Source organism: Myotis myotis, unplaced genomic scaffold (assembly GCF_014108235.1).
Source record: "Myotis myotis isolate mMyoMyo1 unplaced genomic scaffold, mMyoMyo1.p scaffold_m19_p_1, whole genome shotgun sequence".
NCBI lineage: Eukaryota > Metazoa > Chordata > Mammalia > Chiroptera > Vespertilionidae > Myotis > Myotis myotis.
Genome location: NW_023416313.1, coordinates 110,526,877 through 110,541,596, shown reverse-complemented (window position 1 = coordinate 110,541,596; position 14,720 = coordinate 110,526,877). Strand labels below are relative to the sequence as shown.

The window sequence follows — 14,720 nt, the reverse complement described above, 5'->3', positions numbered from 1 at the left end:
TTCCCAATTGCTCCTTCCCATCTCTTAGAACACTGCTTTCATTTATATCACTTATCCATAAGCTATAATCACACAATACATTGTTGCTATTATTATTTTGAACAAACTTTTATCTGTTGGATCAATTAAAAATAAGTAAAATGAAATATTTTATTTTACCTTTATCCCTTTTCTAATGCTCTTTCTTTTTCATGTAGACCTGTGATTCTACCTGTATTATTTTTCTTCCATCTAAATAAATCTTTTAAAATTCTTGCAAGACATGTCTACTGATGTGTAATTTTCTCAAATTTTGTTTGTTTGAGAAAGTATTTGTTTCCCCATCTTTTTTAAAGGATAATTTTACAGAACACAGTTTTCTAGATTCGTGATTTTTTTTTCTTTCAGCACTATAAACAATTCATTCCACTATATTTTTGCCTGCATGGCTTCTGAACAGAAATCCAACATAAATCTTATCCTTATTCCTCTCCAAGTAATGCTTTTTTTCCCTCCCTGGCTTCTTTCAGGATTTTCTCTGTGCCTTTGATTTTCTGCAGTTTGAATATTATATGCCTAGGTGCAAAGTGCCTACCATGTGCATTCAGCTTTATCTATCTATCTATCCATCTATCTATCTATCTATCATCATCATCATCATCTATCTATCATCTATTTTTTCAATTACAGTTGACATTTAACAGTATTTTATTCTAGTTTCATGTGTGAGACATATTGATATAATATGACAATTAATATAATTTATGAAGTGATCCCCCGGTAATTTAAGTACCCATCTGGCACCATACATAGATTATATTTCCTGTGCTGTATTTACATCCTCATGACAATTTTGTAACTGCCAATTTGTACATGTGAGTCCCTTATCCGTTTTCACCTAGCTTCCCAAATGCACCAATCCCCAGTCTGGCAACCCTCAGTTTGTTCTCTGTATCTATGAGTCTGTTTCTGTTTGTTTATTATGTTCTTTAGAGTCTACATATAAGTAAAACCATATGACATTTGTCTTTGTCTGGTTTTGGAGTCAGGATAATGCTAGCCTCATAAAATGAGCTTGGGAGTCATCCCTCCTTTTGAATTTTTGGGAACAGTTTAAGAAGGATAGGTGCTAGCTCCTCTCTGAATGTTTGGTAAAATTCATCTGTGAAGCCATCTGGTCCAGGGCTTTTGTTTGCTGGGAATTTTTTTTCTTTCAGCTATTTAATCGGGTTCTTATAAGAAATTCAGAACACCAGTTTGTGAGGATAAAGCCCATTGGTGAGAGTGAACGGAGAGCAGAGATAGCCCTGGAGCTGAGGAACAGCTTTGATTTTTGTCAGAATTTGTGATCCCACAGCCTCTGGTCAACTTGTGCTGTTCTGTAATCTCGTGTTTCTCTTTCTCTGTGTTGAAGATCTCACCCTCCTGGTGTCTGGGCTTGCGCAGCTTCTTCTTGAAGTAAGCATCAGTGAATGTTTGGGGATTTTCACACCACTGATATCAATTTTGGTGGCGGTGGCGACGACAAATTTCTGGTGCAGAGGCACTCGATTGAGGGACAGAGGTCCAGTCACAAGTAGCAAGCCACTGCTCAGCTGCTTCAGGAAAACCACGCTCTTGCCTCTGTGGCACCCAGTGAGGGTGATCAGAGTGGTCTCAGGAGTGATGCTGGCCTGCAATCTCCTCACATGCTGACTGAAGGGTTTCTTGCCATGGCTCAACAGCTTTTGAGGCACATCTTCAGTAGGATGATATCTAGGCATCTTGCGGAGATTAACCACTCAGCACCAACATTCTTGTCGCCACCAACTGGTTTTGTGACAGTAGCAGGAACTTCCTCCTTCTTTTTCTTTTCAATCCTGGACTTAGGGGCCGAATACTTCCTCTTGCACATGGCCTTTCACGAATACATAGCCGACCGGGAATATCTGCCAATTCCTCTGACGAGAATGGGGTTTCGGCTGCAGTGGGGCTTCCCCTTCTTAGGTGCCTTAACCTTGCTGCCGGCATCAGCCTTCTTGGCTTCAGGCTTCTTCTCCTTAGTATCCGGCTTCTCAGTTTTCTTTTCACCCGCCATCTTGCAAGATGGGAAAGAGCGGGAATTTTTTGATTAATGCTTCAATTTTGTTTGTTGTAATTGGTGTGTTCAGATTTTCTGTTTCTTCTTAACTCATTCTTGGAAGATTAAATGTTTCTAAGAATTTATCCATTTCATGCAGATTGTCCAATATGTTGTCATATTGTATGTATTTTCTTATAATCCTTTGTGTTTCTATGGTGTCAGTGGTCATTTCTCTCTTTCATTTCTAATTTTACTTATTTGAGTCTTCTCCTTTTTGAAAAATTCTTTATTGTTGAAAGTATTACATTCCCGCCCCCCCCCCCCTTTTTTTGAGGCTTATTAAAGGTTTGTCAATATTGTTCATCTTTTCAAAGAACCAGCTCTTGGTTTTATTGATCTTTTGTAATGTTTTTAGACTTTATTTTGTTTATTTCTGCTTAATCTTTATTATTTTCTCCCTTCTACGCCTTTTGGCTTTGTATATTGTTCTTTTCCTAGTTCCTTTACATGTTATGTTAGATTATTTACTTGAGATTTTCCTTGCTTCTCGAGGTAGGTCTACATTAATATGAACTTCTTTCTTTTCTTTTATTTTTTGTTAATCCTCACCTGACGATATTTTTTCCATTAACTTTTAGAGAATGGAAGGGAGAGGGGAAGGCAGAGAGAGAGAAACATCAATGTGAGAGAGACACATCAATTGGTTGTCTTTCCCACGCGCCCCAACTGGTCTGGGGATCGAGCCTGCAACTGAAATACATGTCCTTGACTGGAATCGAACCCAAGACTTTTCAGTGCGAAGGCCAATGCTATAACCACTGAGGTAAACAGGCTGGGGCTGAATTTTTTTCTTAGAACTGCTTTTGCTGTGTCCCATAACTTTTGGGTTGTGTGTTCATTTTTTTTAATTTTTTTAATTTCTTTATTGGTTAAGGTATTACAAATGTGTCCTCATCCCCCCATTAACCTCCAACCTCCACCACCCCCCACTCATGTTCTCATCCCCCTGTTGTCCATGTCCATTTGTTTTGCTTATATGCATGCATACAAGTCCTTTGGTTGATCTCTTCCCCTTACCCCCACCCTCCCCTACTTTCCCTCTAGGGATTGATAGTCTGATTGCTGTTTCTCTGTCTTTGAATCTGTCCCTGTTCATCAGTCTATGTAGTTCTCTATATTCCACAAATGAGTGAGATCATGTGGTATTTATCTTTCTCTGACTGGCTAATTTCACTTAGCATAACGCTCTCCAGTTCCATCCATGCTGTTGCATATGGCAAGAGTTCCTTCTTTTTTACCGCAGTGTAGTATTCCATTGTGTAGATGTACCACAGTTTTTTAAATCCATACATCTGCTGATGGGCACTTAGGCTGTTTCCAAATCTTAGCTATGGTGAATTGTGCTGCTATGAACATAGGGGTGAATATATCCTTTCTGATTGGTGTTTCTGGTTTCTTGGGATATATTCCTAGAAGTGGGATCACTGGATCAAATGGGAGTTCCATTTTAGTTTTTTGAGAAAGCTCCATACTGTGCTCCCCAGTAGCTGCACCAGTCTGCATTCCCACCAGCAGTGTAGAAGGGTTCCTTTTTCTCCACATCCTCTCCAATACTTGTTGTTTGTTGATTTGTTGATGATAGCCATTCTGGCAGGTGTGAGATGATACCGCATTGTCGTTTTGATTTGCATCTCTCGTATAATTAGTGACTTTGAGCTTGTTTTCATATGTCTTTCGGCCTTCTGTATGTCCCCTTTCTAAAGTGTCTATCTAGGTCTGTTGCCCATTTTTTTGATTCGATTGTTTATCTTCCTATTGTTAAGTTGCATGAGTTCCCTGTAAATGTTGGAGATTAAACCCTTACCAGTGATATCATTGGCAAATATGTTCTCCCATGCAGTGGGCCTTCTTGATGTTTTGTTGATGGTTTCCTTTGCTGTGCAAAAGCTTTTTATTTTGATGTAGTCCCATTTGTTTATTTTCTCTTTAGTTTCCACTGCCCTAGGAACAGTATCAAAGAAGAAATTCTTTTGGCATATGTTTGAGATTTCGCTGCCTGTGGAATCCTCTAGTATTTTTATGGTTTCCCGTCTTACGTTTAAGTCTTTTATCCATTGTGAGTTTATTTTTGTGTATGGTGTCAGTTGGTGGTCTAGTTTCATCTTTTTGCATGTATCTGTCCAATTTTCCCAATACCATTTATTGAAGAGACTGTCTTGACTCCATTGTATGTTCTTGCCTCCTTTGTCAAATATTAATTGGGCATAGTGGTTTGGGTCGATTTCTGGGTTCCCTATTCTATTCCATTGATCTATATGTCTGTTCTTGTGCCAGTACCATGCTGTTTTAAGAACAGTGGCTTTGTAATACAGCTTGATATCTGGTATTGAGATTCCACCTACTTTGTTCTTCTTTCTCAGGATTGCTGCAGCTATTCAAGGTCTTTTTTTATTCCAGATGAATTTTTGGAGCGTTCGTTCTAGATCTGTGAAATATGCTGTTGGTATTTTAATGGGAAGTGCGTTGAATTTATAGATTACTTTGGGTAGTATGAACATTTTGATGATGTTGATTCTATCAATCCATGAACACGGTATGTTCTTCCATCTGTTTATGTCTTCCTCTATCTCTTTTTTCAGTGTCCTATAGTTTTTCCCATATAAGTCTTTTACCTCCTTAGTTAAATTTATTTCTAGGTATCTTAATTTTTTTTTTTTGCATCATTTTTTTTTATTGCTTAAAGTATTACAAAGGGTATTACATATGTGTCCATTTTATCCCCCCGCCCTAGACAGTCCCCTAGCCTCCCCTATCCCCCAATGTCTTATGTCCACTGGTTATGCTTATATGCATGCATACAAGTCCTTTAGTTGATCTCTTACACCCCTACCTCCTGCCCCCCAACCCTCCCCGGCCTTCCTGCTGCAGTTTGACAATCTCTTTGAGGCAGCTCTGCCTCTGTATCTATTATTGTTCAAAAGTTTATAATGGTCTCTATTATCCATGAATGAGTGAGATCATGTGGTATTTTTCCTTCATTGACTGGCTTATTTCACTTAGCATAATGCTCTCCAGTTCCATCCATGACGTTGCAAATGGTAAGAGTTCCTTCCTTTTTAGAGCAGCATAGTATTCCATCGTGTAGATGTACCACAGTTTTCTGATCCATTCATCTACTGATGGGCACTTAGGCTGTTTCCAGATCTTAGCTATGGTGAATTGTGCTGCTATGAACATTAGGGGTGCATATATCCTTTCTGATTGGTGTTTCTGGTTTCTTGGGATATATTCCTAGAAGTGGGATCACAGGGTCAAATGGGAGTTCCATTTTCAGTTTTTTAAGGAAACTCCATACTGTCTTCCATAGTGGCTGCACCAGTCTGCATTCCCACCAGCAGTGCACAAGTGTTCCTTTTTCTCCACATCCTCTCCAGCACTTGTTGTTTGTTGATTTGTTGATGATAGCCAGTCTGACAGGTGTGAGATGGTACCTCATTGTTGTTTTGATTTGCATCTCTAGGATGATTAGTGACTTTGAGCATGTTTTCATATGTCTCTTGGCTTTCTGAATGTCCTCTTTTGAAAGGTGTCTATTTAGGTCCTTTGCCCATTTTTTGATTGGATTGTTTATCTTCCTTTTGTTAAGTTGTATGAGTTCCCTATAAATTTTGGAGATTAGGCCCTTATCAGATATGACATTGGCAAATATGTTTTCCCACACAGTGGGTTTTCTCGTTGTTTTGTTGATGGTTTCTTTTGCTGTGCAGAAGCTTTTTATTTTGATGTAGTCCCATTTGTTCATTTTCTCTTTCGTTTCAAGTGCCCTAGTAGCTGTATCAGTGAAGAAATTGCTTCGGCACATGTCTGAGATTTTGTTGCCTTTGGATTCTTCTAGAATTTTTATGGTTTCCTGTCGTACATTTAAGTCCTTTATCCATTTTGAGTTTATTTTTGTGTATGGTGTAAGTTGGTGGTCTAGTTTCATTTGATTGCATATATCTGTCCAATTTTCCCAACACCATTTATTGAAGAGACTATCTTGGCTCCATTGTATGTTCTTGCCTCCTTTGTCAAATATTAATTGAGCATATTGGTTCGGGCCTATTTCTGGACTCTCTATTCTATTCCATTGATCTATATGCCTATTCTTGTGCCAGTACCAGGCAGTTTTGAGAACAGTGGCTTTGTAATACATCTTGATATCTGGTATTGAGATCCCACCTACTTTGGTCTTTTTCAGGATTGCTGCAGCTATTCGGGGTCTTTTTTTATTCCAGATGAATTTTTGGAGAGTTCGTTCTAGATCTCTGAAGTATGCTGTTGGTATTTTAATGGGAAGTGCGTTGAATTTATAGATTGCTTTGGGTAGTATGGACATTTTAATGATGTTGATTCTACCAATCCATGAACACGGTATGTTCTTCCATCTGTTTATGTCTTCCTCTATATCTTTTTTCAACGTCCTGTAGTTTTCTGAGTAGAGGTCTTTTACCTCTTTAGTTAAGTTTATTCCTAGGTAGCTTAATTTTTTTGGTGCGATGGTAAACGGGATTGTTTTTATAATCTCTCTTTCTGAAAGTTCACTATTGGTGTATAGAAATGCCTCGGATTTCTTGGGGTTAATTTTGTATCCTGCTACATTGCCAAATTCATGTATTAAGTCCAGTAGCTTTTTGATGGAGTCTCTAGGGTTTTGTATGTATAATATCATGTCGTCTGCAAATAAGGACAGTTTTACTTCCTCTTTTCCAATTTGGATGCCTTTTATTTCTTCTTCTTGCCGAATTGCAATGGCTAAGACTTCCAGTACTATGTTGAACAGGAGTGGTGAGAGGGGGCATCCCTGTCTTGTTCCTGTTCTTAGGGCAAATGGTGTTAGTTTTTGTCCATTGAGTATGATGTTGGCTGTGGGCCTGTCATATATGGCTTTTATTATGTTGAGGTATGATCCTTCTACTCCCACCTTGCTGAGAGCTTTTATCAAAAATGGGTGTTGAATTTTGTCAAATGCTTTTTCTGCATCAATTGATATGACCATGTGGTTTTTTTCTTTCAGTTTGTTTATGTGATGTATCACGTTTATTGATTTGCGGATATTGTACCATCCTTGCATCCCTGGGATAAATCCTACTTGGTCATGGTGTATGATCTTTCTGATGTACTGCTGGATCCGATTTGGTAAGATTTTGTTGAGGATTTTGGCATCTATGTTCATGAGGGATATTGGCCTGTAATTCTCTTTCATTTTGTTGTCTTTACCTGGTTTTGGTATTAGGGTGATGCTGGTTTCATAGAATGTGCTTGGAAGTGTTCCTTCCTCTTGAATTTTTTGTAGTAGTCTGAGGAGGATAGGTTTTAGTTCTTCCTTGAATGTTTGGTAAAACTCCCCTGTGAAGCCGTCTGGTCCTGGGCTTTTGTTTGCTGGAAGCTTTTTGATGACTGCTTCAATTTCTTCCATAGTTATTGGCCTGTTGAGATTTTTAGATTCTTCCTGATTGAGTTTTGGAATGTTGTATTTTTCTAGGAATTTGTCCATTTCCTCCAGGTTGTCTAGTTTGTTGGAGTAGAGCTGTCCATAGTAATTTTTAACAATCATTTGTATTTCTGTGGGGTCTGTTGTTATTTCGCCTCTATCGTTTCTGATTTTGTTTATTTGGGTCCTCTCTCTTTGCTTCTTGGTGAGTCTGGCTAGAGGTTTGTCAATCTTGTTTATCCTTTCAAAGAACCAGCTCTTGGTTTCATTGATTTTCTGTATTGTTTTTTTGGTCTCTATGTCATTTATTTCTGCTCTAATCTTTATTATCTCCTTCCTTCTGCTCACTCTGGGGTTTTCTTGTTGCTCTCTTTCTAATTCTTTGAGTTGTAGAGTTAGATGATTTACTACCATTTTTTCTTGTTTTTTTGAGATAGGCCTGTAGAGCTATAAACTTCCCTCTCAGGACTGCTTTTATTGTGTCCCATAGGTTTTGGATTGTTGTGTTTTCATTGTCATTAGTTTCCAGGATCTTTCGAATTTCTTCTTTGATTTCATTGGTAACCCAATCAATATTTAATAGCATGCTATTCAGCTTCCAGGTGTTTGAGTATTTTGGGTTGTTTTTATTGTAGTTTATTTCTAATATTATGCCATCGTGGTCTGCGAAGACGCTTTTTATGATTTCAATTTTCTTGAATTTGGGGATACTGTGCTTTTGACCCAATATATGGTCTATTTTTGAATATGTCTTATGAGCATTTGAGTAGAATGTATATTCCCTGGCTTTGTGGTGAAGTGTTCTGAAGATGTCTATTAAGTCCATCTGATCTAGTGAGTCATTTAGGATTGCTGTATCTTTGCTGATTGTTTGTCTAGAGGACTTATCCAGTGCTGTCAGTGGTGTATTAAAGTCCCCTACTATGATTGTATTGTTGTCGATCTCTCCTTTGATATCTTCCAGGAGTTTTTTTATGAATTTGGGTGCTCCTGCATTGGGTGCATATATGTTTACCAGGGTTATATCTTCTTGTTGTATTGATCCCTTTAGTATTATGAAGTGGCCTTCCTTATCTCTTGTTATGGCCTTCACTTTGAGGTCTATTTTGTCCGATATAAGTATTGCTACCCCAGCTTTCTTTTCCTTTCCATTTGCCTGAAAGATATTTTTCCATCCTTTCACTTTCAGTCTGTGTGAGTCCCTTCTAATGAGGTGGGTTTCTTGTAGACAGCAGATGTATGGGTCATGTTTTTTTATCCATTCAGCCCCTCGATGTCTTTTGGTTGGAGCACTTAGTCCGTTTATGTTTAAAGTTATTATTGAAAGGTACTTGTTTGTAGCCATTTCTGTTTTTGTGTGGCTGTTTTCTTTCTGAGCTTTTTATTTCTTATTTTTATACCAGTCCCTTTAGCATTCCTTGCATTGCTGGCTTGGTGGTGATAAACTCCCTTAGCCTTTTTTTGTCTGTGGAGCTTCTTATTTCCCCTTCAAGTTTGAATGATAGCCTTGCTGGATAGAGTATTCTTGGATTCAGTCCTTTGCTTTGCATCACTTTGTAAATTTCCGTCCATTCTTTTCTGGCCTGATGTGTTTCTGTTGAGAAATCATTGGACAATCTAATGGGAGATCCCTTGTATGTAACTTTCCGTCTCTCTCTTGCAGCCTGTAAGATTCTCTCTTTGTCCTGAACATTTGCCATGGTAATTATGATGTGTCTTGGTGTGGGTCTTTTCGGGTTCACCTTGTTTGGGACTCTCTGGGCTTGTGTGACTTTTTTCTTCCCCACCTCAGGGAAGTTTTCTGATATTATTTCTTCTAATAGGTTTTCTAATCCTTGTTCATCCTTCTGTTGTTCTGGTACCCCTATTATTCGTATGTTGTTTCGTTTCATGTTGTCCCAAAGCTCCCTTAGGCTCTCCTCCTGTCTTTTCATTTTTTTTTCCAATTGCAGTACATTTTGGGTGTGTTTTGCTTCCTTGTCTTCTAATTCACTAATTCGGTCCTCCGCTTCTCCTAGTCTACTGTTGATACTTTCAATGGAGTTTTTCATTGCAGCTATATCACTCTTCATTTCTTCTTGGGTCTTACTTAAGTTGTTGATTTTTTCATCTGTTTCTTCTAGCTTCTTCCATATGTTATCGATTTTTTCATCTGTTTCTTCTTGCTTCTTGCAGAGGTTGTCGATTTTTTCCTCCATCCGGTTTATGCACTCTAGGACCCTTATTCTGAATTCTTTTTCTGTCATGTTGCATGCCTCTGTATTACTTAGCTGCTTTTCTGGAGAGTCCTCCTTCTCTTTCCTTTGGGGGTTTCTTTGTCTACCCATGTTTGATCTCACTGACATATCTAGACATTGAGTCGTTCAGTCGCTGCTCCCTTGGTGGCAGTGACTCCTTGGTCTGTGGTTGCTCTTCGGGCGGTTGCGGTAGCAGCTGCTCTTCAGTTGGCAGCAGCTCCTCTGGTGGGTGCTGTTCACAGCTGTGGTGGCTCTTCTGGCTGGTGGGGCGAGGTTTCACATACAGCTGCTGTTCCTCAGCAGAGGGTGTGGTGCTCAGGAGGTTGCTGTTGCTTGGATCTGCTGCATTGATTTAAAGGCACAAAATACAACACAACAAGGCACCACGTACCAGGCACTATACACAAATATATTCACGATATTAATAACTCCAAATAAGCGTGACCACCTGAATTAAGAGAATTAGGGGATAAGGAAGAAGGAAGAGAAAAAGATAAAAGAGAAAAAAGAAAAGTAGGGACCAAAAAAAGGAGTGCCAAAATGAAATTGTGAAAAAGGAGCTGGGAAAATAAAAGCGAGAAAAGAAAAGAAAAGAAAAGAAAAGAAAAGAAAAGAAAAGAAAAGAAAAGAAAAGGAAAGAAAAGAAAAGAGCGAAAAGAGAGAATGAAGTGGAAGAGGGGAAGAGACTTTTTTATATGAGGAGAATACTCCTATAGAACAGCCATTAATCCCAACAAATTCCAGCAACAGCTCCCTGGAGATGAATGCAAACTAGAAACAACCAATAATATAACGATGAAAATAGAATGGAGAACACTAATCCCAAAATAAAATAAAGAGAAAATAAAATGGCACTTTAAAAAAAATGGTAAAATGGTAGCAGTAATAATACTGGTTAAAAATAAGAAGGTAGTAATTAAAAGGGTAAAATCACGTGATGGAAAAAAGAAGAAAAAAAAAGAAGAAAAGAAAAAAAAGAGAAAAAAAAGAAAAAAAATTGGTTTCTTAGTTAAAAGGTGAAAAAAGAAAAAAAATATTGCAGTAGTGAAGGTCCTTCGGTTCTTCTATTCTTCAGTGTGGCTCGCCTTAGACCTTTCCAGGGGAGTTCTGCTCTTCCCGGCTGCAAACCGTCACACCAGCTGAGCAATTTAGCCAATTCGGGGTGGATGTTACTAGTTTCAGCTGCTCACTCCATTTGCTCCGGGACACGACCTGGGACGCGTCTCTCTTAATTTTTTTTGATGCGATGGTAAATGGGATTGCTTTTTTAGTCTCCCTTTCTGTAAGTTCACTATTGGTGTAAAGAAATGCCATAGACTTCTTGGCATTAATTTTGTATCCTGCTACATTGCCTAATTCATTTATTAAGTCTAATAATTTTTTGATGGAGTCTTTAGGGTTCTCTATGTACAGTATCATGTCATCTGCAAATAAGGACAGTTTTACTTCTTCTTTTCCAAGTTGGATGCCTTTTATTTCTTTTTCTTGTCTGATCACAACGGCTAGTACTTCTAGTACTATGTTGAACAGGAGTGGTGAGAGGGGGCATCCCTGTCTTATTCCTGTTTTTAGGGGAAATGGTTTTAGTTTTTGCCCATTGATTATGATGTTGGCTGTGGGTTTGTCATATATGGTTTTTATTATGTTGAGGTATGATCCTTCTATTCCTACCTTGCTGAGAGTTTTTATCAAGAAAGGGTATTGGAGTTTGTCAAATGCTTTTTCTGCATCAATTGATATGACTATGTGGTTTTTATCTCTCAGTTTGTTTTTGTGATATATTACATTTATTGATTTGCGGATATTGTACCATCCTTGCATCCCTGGGATAAATCCTACTTGGTCATGGTGTACGATCTTTCTGATGTACTGCTGGATCCGATTTGCTAGGATTTTGTTGAGGATTTTAGCATCTATGTTCATGAGGAATATTGGCCTGTAATTCTCTTTCATTTTGTTGTCTTTGTCTGGTTTTGGTATTAGGGTGATGCTGGCTTCATAGAATGAACTTGGAAGTGTTCTTTCCTCTTGAATTTTTTGGAATAGTCTGAGGAGGATAGGTTTTAGTTCTTTCTGGAATGTTTGGTAAAAGTCCCCTGTGAAGCTGTCTGGCCCTGGGCTTTTGTTTGCTGGAAGCTTTTTGATTACTGCTTCCATTTCTTCCATAGTTATTGGCCTATTGAGATTTTTAGATTCTTCCTGATTGAGTTTTGGAATGTTGTATTTTTCTAGGAATATGCCCATTTCCTCCAGGTTGTCTAGTTTGTTGGAGTAGAGTTGTTCATAGTATTTTTTTTAACAATCCTTTGTATTTCTGTGGGATCTGTTGTTATTTCTCCTCTTTCATTTCTGATTTTATTTGGGTTCTCTCTCTTTGTTTCTTGGTGAGCCTGGCTAGAGGTTCATCAATCTTGTTTATCCTTTAAAAGAACCAGCTCTTGGTTTTGTTGATCTTTTGTATTGTTTTTTTGGTCTCTATGTCGTTTATCTCTGCTCTGATCTTTATTATTTCTTTCCTTCTGCCTACACTGGGCTTTTCTTGTTGCTCTCTTTCTAACTCTTTGAGTTGTAGCATTAGGTAATTTATTATCATTTTTTGTTTTTTGCAGTAGGTTTGTAGAGCTATGAACTTCCCTCTCAAGACTGCTTTCGTTGTATCCCATAGGTTTTGGATTGTTGTGTTTTCATTGTCGTTTGGTGCCATGATATTTTTTATTTCTTCTTTGATCTCTCTGATAACCCAGTCATTGTTCAATAGCATGCTATTTAGTCTCCATGTGTTTGATTTTTTTGGATTGTTTTTATTGTAGTTGATTTCCAGTTTTATGCCATTGTGATTTGAGAAGATGCTTGATATGATTTCTATCTTCTTGAATATGAAGAGATTTTGCCTGTGACCCAATATATGGTCTATCTTTCAAAATGACCCATGTGCACTTGAGAAGAATGTATATTCTGTGGCTTTGGGATGAAATGTTCTGAGGATGTCAATTAATTCCATCTGATCTAGTGAGTCATTTAGGATTAATGTTTCTTTGCTAATTTTTTGTTTAGAGGATTTGTCCAATGGTGATAGTGGGGTGTTAAAGTCCCCTACTATGATTGTATTGCTGTCAATCTCTCCCTTGATCCCCTCCAAAGGTTTTCTTATGTATTTGGGTGTTCCTATATTGGGTGCGAATATGATTACCAGAGTTATTTCTTCTTTTTGGATTGTTCCCTTTAGTAATATGAAGTGGCCTTACTTATTTCTTTTTATGTCCTTCACTTTGAGATCTAATTTGTCAGATATAAATATTGCTACCCCAGCTTTTTTTTTCATTTCCATTCACCTGAAAAACCTTTTACCATCCATTCACCATCAGTCTGTGTGCGTCTTTTTTTTCCGAGGTGGGTTTCCTGTAGACAGCAGATATATGGATCATGTTTTCTTATCTACTCAGTTACCCTATGTCTTTTGATTGGGGCATTTAGTCCATTTACATTTAAAGTTATTGATAGATACTTGTTTGTCACCATTTTTATTCTTTATCCCTGTGTTCCTTCTTTGTTTCCTATTTTTTCTTTTTACTGCAGACCCTTTAGCATTTCTTGCATTGCTGGTTTGGTGGTAATAAACTCCCGTAGTCCTTTTTTGTCTGTGAAGCTCTTGATTTCACCCTCAATTTTGATTGATAGCCTTGCTGGGTATAGTATTCTTGGATTCAGACCCTTCCTTTGCATGACTTTGTATATTTCATTCCAGTCCCTTCTTGCCTGATGTGTTTCTGTTGAGAAATCTGTTGCTAGTCTGATGGGGAATCCTTTGTAAGTAACTTTCTGTCTCTCTCTGGCCGCTTTTAAGATTTTTGCTTTGTCGTTGGTGTTTGCCAATTTAATTATAATGTCCCTTGGTGTCGGTCTTTTGGGGTTCATTTTGTTTGGGACTCTGTGAGCTTCTTGGATTTGTGTGAGTTTTTTCTTCCCTATATCAGGGAAATTTTCTGTTACTATTTTTTCAAACAGGTTTTCTATTCCTAGCTCAGTTTCCTCTCCTTCTGGCACCCCTATTATTCGGATGTTGTTTCATTGTGTGTTGTCCTAAAGTTCTCTTAGGCTCTCCTCCTGCTTTTTTATTTTTTTTTCTAGAAGCTGCTCTGCTTGGGTATTTTTTCTTACCTTGTCTTCTAGCTCACTGATGCAGTCCTCTGCTTCTTCTAGTCTACTGTTGATGCTTTCTCTTGACTTCTTTATTGCAGTGATGTCATTTTTCATTTCTTCTTGGTTCTTCTTCATTTCCTTTTGGTTCTTACACATATTGTTGAATTTGTCTTCCATTCTTTTCATCCACCTTATGACCATTTCTCTGAATTCTTTCTCTGACAGGTTGCTTGCCTCCATTGCCTCCATTTTGTTTACTTCCTTTTCTGGTGATGGCTATTTTTCTTTCATATGTAGGCTGCTTCTTTGTCTCCCCATTATGACTCTTCTCCAGGTGTTTGGTTATGTAGTTCTCTCTCTGCTGCATTGATTTAAAGGCACAAAATACAACACAACAAGGCACAACACACAAGGCACTGAACACAAATGTATTCATGATACTAATAACCCCAAATAAAGGTGACCACCAATCAAAGAGAATTAAGGGATAAAGAAGAAAGAAGAGAAAAAGAAAAAAGAGTGAAGGAAAAAAAGGAGTACAAAAATGAAATTGGGAAAAGGAAAAAAAAGTAAGAGAAAAGAAAGAGAATGAAATAGAAGAGGGGAAGAAACTATTTATATGGGGAGAAAACTCCAATAGAACAGCCACTAATCCCAACAAATTCCAGCAACAGATCCCTGGAGATGAATGCAAACTACAAACATCAACTAATATCAAGCAAGGAGAGGGAAAACAGAAGCAAAAAATTAACCAGAAAAAAACAACAGAAAAATAAAAAGCAAAAGCAAAATAATCTCACAAACAAGCATAAAAAACCCCCTAATATAC

At 37.9% G+C, this 14,720-nt stretch overlaps 1 pseudogene; it reads right to left on the bottom strand.

The window, feature by feature from the left end:
- Positions 1-1,197: 1,197 nt before the first annotated feature.
- Positions 1,198-2,056, bottom strand: LOC118659685 (annotated as a pseudogene).
- Positions 2,057-14,720: the final 12,664 nt, after the last annotated feature.